Source organism: Bidens hawaiensis, unplaced genomic scaffold (genome assembly GCF_021521415.1).
Source record: "Bidens hawaiensis isolate Kalapana, Puna unplaced genomic scaffold, B.hawaiensis_p1.1 tig00019200_1, whole genome shotgun sequence".
Taxonomy (NCBI): domain Eukaryota; kingdom Viridiplantae; phylum Streptophyta; class Magnoliopsida; order Asterales; family Asteraceae; genus Bidens; species Bidens hawaiensis.
In genome coordinates this window covers 211394-221963 of record NW_027492910.1, presented here as the reverse complement: position 1 = coordinate 221963, position 10570 = coordinate 211394, and positions in this window count along the sequence as shown.

The following is a 10570-nucleotide window of genomic DNA, read 5'->3' as shown; positions in this document are numbered from 1 at the left end:
TAACTGTTTAGTTCCTTATGGTACTAAAGTAATATATTTACATGTAATTCAACATAATTCTAAGATCTAATTTTATATATTATATTATACAAACATTACTTCATATCTTGTCCCTTATTTTTTTGAAAGCAAACACCAAATTTGTTGACATCCGTTAATTATATTTGTTGTCATACAAACTATAGGAGCATGTTGCAATTGGTAGACGATGCTTGTTTTTCTCAAATATGCATTATACTTCATGTAATAATTTAATCGTAAATCATAACTATCATGCAAGGTAATAAAGTGAATAAATGTTGATAAGTTATTATGAAACTTTATTTTTAACAAAAAGGTAAGGAAAATATGTCATTAATGATGTCGGGCTTCTAAAGTTTTCTATCTTAAACCAAAAAAATAATGTCAAATCTTTTAGTTACCGACTTCGTCATGATGCCAAAAACATCACCGAGCGCCCTTTCGTATTGACAACACATTAAACTACCCGTCAACGTTTACACGTCGGTTTCCTTTCATTATCATCAATAGACCGTTGAGCACGAGATGACCTTCTAGAAGCTTGAATAGGATTAGTTGATGGATCATACTGTTGTGACACCAAGTAATTAAGAGCGGTGACCACATCAACAATTGCAGGTATCATATTCTGTCATTCTTGAACACAAATTGCAAATATCGCTAGTGCTTGATATAGTTGTCGTACAAGATACTCACATTTTAGAACATGGTCCGCCATCTTCCCTAGCTTTCTTTTATCATTAAACAGGTTTCGTATGTTGTTTAAGTCATTTAGATTACCACATGAAATCACTCTATGCAATAATATGCATGCAGAACAACGAACAATGATGTAACTTGGTTATTATTATTATTGTTATTACTATTAAGGAATTATTATTATTATTATTATTATTATTATTAAGAAAGGAGTTATCAAGGGTGTGGAGACTATGCAAATTTTTTTTAGTTAAGTTATAAGACATCAAAATTAAATCTTAGTAAAAAAAAAAACCGCCCACGATCTTAACCTGTGTATCTACATTACCATTATAATAACCCAAAATTTTATATAAGATAATAATTAAAATCTCTAGATTTCATAATTATACATGTAGTTTATTTGTGAGATAATAATAATTATAAGATTATAGTTATAATCTCAATGGTTAATAGAGTTTGTATTTGAATGCTAATATTATCATTTGTTAGTTAAGTAATATAAATGAACATATTCTAAAATTTATAAAATAAAATATGCCAAACAAATAGCATTATAGGGTCCCACGTTTCTTTTATCCTTTGCCATCATCTACGGTAACAAATTGCCGGACTATGTGGAGCTCCGAAGCCTTCGTTCTTGATCGCGACGAATCTGCAAATAAACTCCGTCAAACCCTACTGCATACTCTCACTTCTCCTACCTCTCCGCATGTGACGACTCGGCCTGCTACAAGTTGGCCGCCGGCAACTCCAGTGCCGATAACCGCCACGAACCGACGGTATATAACCTCTGACCTGCTAGCAATCTGAGTTGTTTCACATATTAGTTCAAATCCCGACGATGTGCGCCATCACCATCACGTATCGTGTACCACCACCGTTCAAGTTTCTGCCTTTGATTTGTTATGTTTAGAGAAACCGACGTCATGTTTCTTCTGGTCACCAACGTTCAAGTCCGTGCATCACCGACTTTGGTTGGCTACTTAGGTAATCCTCCGATCCTTTCTTGGAGTCCATATATGTTTTAAGTGTTTGAATATGGCGCCTATAATCGTTGATTTCTTACGGCGACTAACAAACTAATTAATTGAGATTGGATTTACATAGAAAATAACCATGCAGATAGTAAGTTTCAATACAATAAGAGTTTGATATGTTTTGATTTGATACACATCATAATCATGTGCTATTTGGCATCAACTATGCATTAGTAAAGTATTTTATATGAAGTGCAATATTAATATATCTATAATAATGTTTGATCAAATAAAAAGAGTTTTGCTGATTTTAATAATTATGGAAGTTATTTTACTATACTTATGTTCCTTTATTATAATAATAATATTATAATGGATGGGTAAAGATTGGCAACGTAAGAATTCTATATGAACACTTATGATTTTTAAAAACTAACATTTTGAATACTAAAACAAGAAGCTGACAATTAGATTTTAACTATTAATCGTGAATTTAAAAAGGGTGTTTGTCGAGGGAAATCAACGAATCAACCCACGTAAATTAAGTTTGTGTATCTAAATAATAAAAATGTAAATAAACCGTAGGTTCTCATAATTGTTGAAGACAAGCCAACTTGGTTACTTTTGCTTAATGATTAAGGTACGGATTCTGTTTTTGTTTCCTCTTAGTATTAATAAAATTCCGTTACTTCGTAGTACGGTTTCTGTTTTCGTTCACTTTTAGTATTAACTCTTATCCGTTACTTTGTAGTACAGATTTTCATTATGCGTCGATTACATTTTGAGTTTAGTTATTTTATATAATATATTTTTGTAGCATGCAATAGATCATATATTTTGTACTCTTTGTTACATGTTCCTGTTTGAACATATATAATTATATGCTTTTAGCTTTAGTAGTCTGTTACCTGAGCATTTTCTGACTTGTCGTTGGGGCGTCAACGACATGGCACTTGTCGTGACAGTGCGTAATTAAAGCTCACGGCGTCTCTAACTAGTACTTGTGTATTAGGGCCACTTAGGGACGTATGGATCGATCCTAGTTTTGTTCTGATTTCTGACTTCTGATTTCTGGGGGTGTACGCCACACGTACCATCTTGTAGGTGCATGGACTAGCTAGCTGTGTACCCCTCTGTTTCTGGCTCTGGGTGCTTCTGTGTGACACGACCTATTTATTATTATTACATCGCGGTCGTGTAGTTTAGTATCTGTATATGCTTCAGTTTCTGATATGTTTATATATATATATATATATATATATATATATATATATATATATATATGCATCTGATTACGTTATGATCGAGCGTCGGATTACGGTTTTGGTTATGTAAAGTATTTGGTTCTGTTTCGGTGTAGATTTCGAGTTTGTGTTCGTATTAGTTTTGGTGTCAATTCAGTCCTTTCTTCAGTTCAGTATATGTGGTGTTTTCTGTATGTCCGTCTTTACATTTACTATTGTTCTTTCTGTTACTGGGCAAATTTTTGACTCAGACGTATTTTCTTTGTTGTGTTTTTCTTATTTGTTGACATGTGATCTGGGAAATCAGGGGAATTAGTGGTGAGAGAGAGTAATAAAGTTCAAGATTTTAGAAGACTATAAATGTTTTCGGTTATTTGATGGAATTAAATTTGACTTAGGCTTTTATGAGTTATGTTTTGATATCTGTAAAGGTGACACGTCAGCCAGTTCCGAATTAGGGTGTTACAACCATTAACACATTAACATTGTGGGAAAGCAAGCAAATTTGTCCAACGATAATTAAAAATGTTACCAACCTCTACCTTTTGAGTGTAACATAAACATGACATTTTTAAAGATTCAAATGAGTTTGTGGGTTGTAATAAATGGTTTAAATAAGTCATAAGCGAACTGATCTTATAATTTTTGTTTATTTCTTTTTTGTAATTTTGAATGGGTTGTTTAACCATTACCATTTGTTTGGGGTTGGGTAAGGATCTACTATAGTAATTTTCCACATTTAATGTATCCTAGCCATGTATGAGAGCTTGAGATTCTTCACGGGAACCAAATGAGCATTAATCAAAGGAAAATGTAACTACACAAGTCTAGTTATTAGGTAAGGATTTTTTTGTGGCCAATAGAGACTCTTTTCAAAAGTTCATTAGTTGGCTTAATATTTAAAAGCAAAAGTGGCAGCAAATTCTATATGGGAGCAGGGATATGTGTATTCAAGTAAACAATGTCACTAACACAGGTCAAGATCTGTTTTTATTCCAAACAATAAATAGATACAAAATACATTGATTTCAATGTGAAATCAAGCAAGAACAGTATAGTATAGATTACTTCGAATATAGAACATACAAAGCAATTCATTAACTTTATTATTTGAATCACTAAAACCTCTACAAAACAGAATTTGAACAAGGTATAAAATCCAAACTCTTCGAGACGAAATCGCCAAGAGAATAACCAATAATGGTGATGAATACTAAGTCTGCCAAAATATTTTCGTGCAAGACTTGTTTCATATCCTTGCAACTCAGCTGAACTTCACCCAGACTTCTCTCAAAGCTAATTGCAGCCCACTTGGCTCCTGGTCCACTAGCACGTGTGCATCACAGCGTAAGTTTTAAGTTCAACCTAGATTCTTCTCGGTCCAATCCAACATACAAAATAATAATAATAATAATTGTATTAGAATAATATCCACTTTAGTATTTTCAATATTATTTGCTACAGAATTTAAAGATCCATATATATCATACGTCACGTATGTATGCACTTTATAAATGTTACATGCAAAAAAAAAAAAAAAATCATAAATCAAGATAATGAAAGCAATAATAAAAGCCCTAGTAAAGAGATGCATATGATTTGAAGCTTTAACTATGTGAGTCAAACTCTTTTAACTTCTTGGCCCTGCAAAGGAAACTGTAAATAAATAAATGTAAATAACTATGAAATCAATTCTATTTTGCTGCACATATATACACGGTCCAGATTACTATATTTATTGGCCCTGCAAAGGAAACTGTAAATAAATAAATCATTGTGGTAACATACTTATATACTTACTAGGCGGGTGCCCGCGCGATGCATTGGGTATTTGAAAACATGCCTGGGTAATCACGCAACAATTATGGGTGTTTATGGTTTGGTTTAAAATTTTGAAACCGTGGTCGTATTTTGGTTTCACAGTTGATTTTTATCGTTTACTTTCAGTCGGTTGGTCGTTTTCAAAATTTTCAAAATGTAGTGAACGGTTTAGTTTGCAATTTATAACGAAAGCCGTCCATATGAAACCGTCCATATTAGATACATACGTATATAGGGTGAGAATCCTAAGAGAATTTTTTGAAATTGAGATCTTTGAGACCCATTTTGTGCCATAAAAAAAACCCTTAAAAAATTATAAAGCGAAAAAAAACGAAAATTTTAAAAAAGTAAAAAGACCAAAAATTTTGATTTTTCATCCAGGTTTAATTAAAAAAAACCTAACTATACACATATGTATATTTTATTTAATCTTGGTTTACATAATGTATCATTTATCTTATTGTACATATGTGTATAAAGAATAACATGTATAAAATTAAAAAAAATACATATTGTACATATATGTATAATTTTGATAAACAAATATTCTTTTTAATTCTTTTTATTTTTTATGAAACCAGGATGAAAGATAAAAATTTTTGGTTTTTTTTTTTATTTTCTCGTTTTTTTTGTTTTATAGTTTTTTTTTATTTTTCTTAAAAAGAGTTTTTTTTAATCCAAAATGGTTCTCAAAGTTATTAATTCCAAAATGGTTCTCTCATGATCCCAATCATATACATGTATTAGATATAGTTAAAATAAAACTTGAACAAAGTCTTTTTTTAACACAAGTGAACTTGACTATTACATTTTTAAATTAACCTAATTCTAATATATTTGTTTTGTAATATATGTTTTTGTTGCGTCTTCCATTAAAGTTTATCATTTATGTGGCAAACATTTTCAATATTTATATTATGATCCTAATAAGTATCATATGTTGTTGGTGTTTAGTTATAATTGATGGTGCAATTAGATTATAATTACCTTAAACTAATTTATTGTGAAGCTTAAATTGTGAAACCAAACAAGAAACAAACCGTTAGTAATGGTTTCGTTTCAATTTTCAATTGTTCAGTTTTAATTTTCGATAATAAAAAATTTGTTACTAACGGTTGAGCTCATATGTTTAACTTAAAAATATCAAAACTGACATTGAATACCTTTAGGTAACATATCAATTTTTTTTTAAATTGACAAAACTATAATAATATTATACTCAAATTAAAGAGTATAAAAATCTCGTTTTTATGGTGCAATTTTTGTACAAAAACACTAACGTATGAAAAGGTTATAGTCTTTTAAAAGTCGTAAAGGGTGGTTGGTTTGAAATTAAAATAAAAAATATAATATGGTTAAAGATGAAGGTTAAACTTGTAAGTTGGTTGAATTATGTTTAAAATACACGTTTACTCTTTTTCATACATGTATATTATACATTAAAATATGTAAAACTCTTAAAATCAAGTGTCTTAATTTGTATTTTTCTCATGCATTATATATAGTATATATATAGTATAGATAGTCGGCTTAAATTAGATTGGTCTACTAATGAAAAGGGCAAGTCACCACTCAACTGATTGTTCTCAAGATGTCTACATAGACAAATATTAAAAGTTAAAGTAGCAAAAAGAACAGGAATAATAATAAACCACAAGGTGTAAGGATAACGAAAGTATAAAATGTGGGTTATGATCTTTAAATTTGGGCATGTAGTAAAATTAGGAATCTGACACATGAGTGAATTCTCGAGAAGCCACGTAAAGCAAAACTTAACGGTCAAACGCAATCTATTTATTAATGCCATATAAACATCAGTGCAAAACCGTTCTAAGTTGTTAAACTTGGTTGTAACGTTTGTTAGTTTTAAAACCTAAAAACGTGACCTATTTCGAATTTTCGGTTTTTTGTATATTATATATATATATATATATATATATATGATTGAGATCATGTGAGAATCATTTTGAAACTGAGAATTTTAAGAATCTCTAATTTATTTTTTTAAATTGGAGTTTTAAAATTCTATTAGAAGGACAGAAAAGGAATTTACACATCGAAATATACTTGGAACGTTGAGTATCTCATCATCAATTCCAATTTAGAGAATGACCAGAACATCAAATCAATTTAGAGAACTATATGATTTCAAATCAGAGTCAGAGAACGATCAGACAACGATCAGCACGCATCCTATTTCTTGAATGTTCGGAGCTTAAAATTCGAGAGAGGACGATTGCAGCTTAAAATCTGATTCAGAGAACAATCGAGCCTTCAAACTGGAGTTGTTAAGGTTTGTTCATTCAATCTGTTGAACTTAGGTTACAAATTTTATTTGAAGTTAGTCATGTAATTTGCAATTACTGGAACTACCAGATTCAAGGCATACCTAGCACTAGTTCTCTAATTAGTTATCCTAACATCAATTTGATATTGTACACATGCTTAATTTGTATCCTAATCGATGTTTATTGAATGTTGTTTGATTATGGGATTGAATTGAACAAATTTAACCTTTTTTCATTGTCGTAAATACATGCACACCAGATGCTCGACCAAATGTTTGTATGAGTTTTAAAAAAATCTTGATTTAATTTTGGGTGTCTTTGTTTTTCGGTTTTTATCTGTCCAGGCCTCAGAACCAACTTGAACCCATGAGTGCGTATATACGGGACCTGAACACCAACCTTATGCAACATTTCGGTTTCATTTTGGTTAAATTTCGGTCAGCATTACTTCTGCTAACACCTAAATAGGAAATATAACAACGAGAACTGAATGCTTAAAAATGATTTTAGGTTGAATTTGAGAGGTTCATAGTTAAATTTGGTTGTTTAGTTTTATGTGAAATTTCATTTCCTGTCCACATTTTGACCATCTTTGAAAATTTTGATGTATAATAATATTGTATATATATGTATGGGCATACACTGATTATACATATATGTATAATAACAGATATATGTATATTTAAATAAATGCATGTACTAATCACACGTATATGCTTAATTCAATACATCTCAGAAAACCTAAGAACATAGATGAAAATACACTAATTATTCATGTTTGTATCATTAGTACTTTAAGTATGTATGTGGAAGGTATTTATGTATATGTTTAACGTACATATATGTATAATAATATTGCATTTTGTAGATATATGCATATTTTTAATGCTACACATGCAATGATATACATCTGTTTAATTCATACTACTTATTCATATATGTAGCATTACAACTTAAAACATGTATGTACAATGTATTTATATAGATTATACATATATGTACAGTAATATTATACACACACACACACACACACACATATATATAACCATTGCTTAATTGTACATATATATATATGTAATCATCGTTTAATTGTCCATATATGTATAATCACTTTGTTAACTGCGTAACATTAATGCTAGCAGTATAGATTTCTTTTGTGTTAAATTGTAACTTGAGAGGAAATGGATGGAATATATTTGATAATTTGACTTCGCATTAATGATAGATTTATTTTTTTTATTTCCAGGCTACTCTTTATTTTATGTGCGAATGAAATTCACGCACATTGGGTATCTTTGTCAGCTTGCGTTTTGTGTGTACACTGTTTAGACATCACAACATATAGAAGGTTCGTGTGAAGTACATTCATCGAAGATGGCGTAGAGATGTTCTTCCAACTAGCATTTATGGTATGGCTAACATGTATTGTATAGAACAAAGGCTGTGGAAAAAATAAATAGAGCAAGGAGAAGAGAAGTGTATGTTTTAATTAGAAGTATTATTTTTTGGTTTTAAATGATATTAAACATATATGTATAATAATGCATTATACGTATATGTATACTTTTACAGATTATTTATACATGTAATTTATTTTTTTTTTCAAATTAAATGGATTATTTGTTTTAATTATTATTTGTTAGATCATACTGCTACTTGTGTGTGTATGGGATACATACGCATTGGTAAAAAAAAACGTAACACATACGGTACGATAGATTAGATGTATTTTGTTTGTTAGTTATTGAACATACAAACCCACTATGAATTATAGTAAACTATACATATATGTATATTTAGCTAACTGTACATTTGGTAACAGTTTAATACCAACATGATGCATATAAGTGTACAAAGAAGATTGATAACAAACATTCACAATCAACATTTATTGGTAAATCGTTCCATTGGGATAATAAAAAGTCAAAACGCAAAGATAAACAGTTCGTTAGTAATATAAGTATAGAACTCAAAGTCTCATTTTCTTAAACAACTATTTCTTCTACTCTTTTGAAACTCATATGCTTCCTTAAAAACTCTACTATGATGGATGCTTGATTTAGATAACCATAGGGCAACCACATATATCTTCCTGAGTGCATGCACTGAGTCCCGTAAATACTTTCGTATGCAGGCAACCTGCAAATTTCATATAAAACCCAGATATTATACATACATTTAACTTAACACATTAACTCCAAGTGTTCATAAGTAATACAAAACAAGTAAATACATGTATGTATAGAGACGAAAAGATGAGCATACACTGACTATACATATATGTACCACCCCACTTAAAACATGTAACCACAAGGTTTTATGCTAATTATACATATATGTATAATCATAATTAAAATGCTATGTATAGAGACGAAGAGATGAGCATACAGTGACTATACATATATGTACCGCCCCACTTAAAACATGTAACCGCAAGGTTTTTAAACTAATTATACATATATGTATAATCATATTATACATATATGTATAATCATAATTAAAAGGCTATGTATAGAGACGAAGAGATGAGCATACAGTGACTATACATATATGTACCACCCCGCTTAAAACATGTAACCACAAGGTTTTAACGCTAATTATACATATATGTATAATCATATTATACATATATGTATAATCATAATTAAAAGGCTATGTATAGAGACGAAGAGATGAGCATACAGTGACTATACATATATGTACCACCCCACTTAAAACATGTAACCGCAAGGTTTTTACGTTAATTATACATATATGTATAATCATAATTATGTATACAAACTTAAGGAAACAATTATGAATTAGAAGCTCATGTTTGCACCGAAAGAATAGAACGAGTAGAAGATTTATGCAAAGCTTCCTTAACTCATACCATTATGTGTCACAAAGATGATTGTTGGAATTATAATCGAATAAACAATGGTAAAATGAAGAACATGTATGCCTGTGATTTGTATTGTTGCTATATGAACATAACTAACAAATTGATTTTGAAATGAAAAGAATTGAAAACTTAAATCCCATCACTCTCTTTTATATCTCATTTAACTGTGTTTCTATTAATGGTGGTTAGAGACGGTTCTTGCAAGAAGTTAGCATCGCGTACACAATTCACTGAACTAACTATTATTCAAGTTTAAAAACCTATTTGTTCAATATTTTTTCAAATCAGTGTATTGTCTAAAATCTTACTCAAACTTTATGCAATCTGAGAGTCATAATTAACCCTAAATTAGCAACGAAAACAATGATTGAAAACGAGACTAACTAGCAAACAAAGCCCTAACAACTTATGTAATCATCAAAATCAAAATCAACAGTCAATAACCACAACATCTTAATTTCACAAAATCAATGACTGAAGACGAGACTAACCTGCAACGAAACCCTAACTGAAAAGTACGACGGAGAAGATAGCCCTAACTCAGCGGCGATGGTGTGACGGGAGACTTGTGGTGTGACGGAAAACATGGTGGATATGCGACGGTTCGTTCGTATCACCTAACTCGAAGGTGCG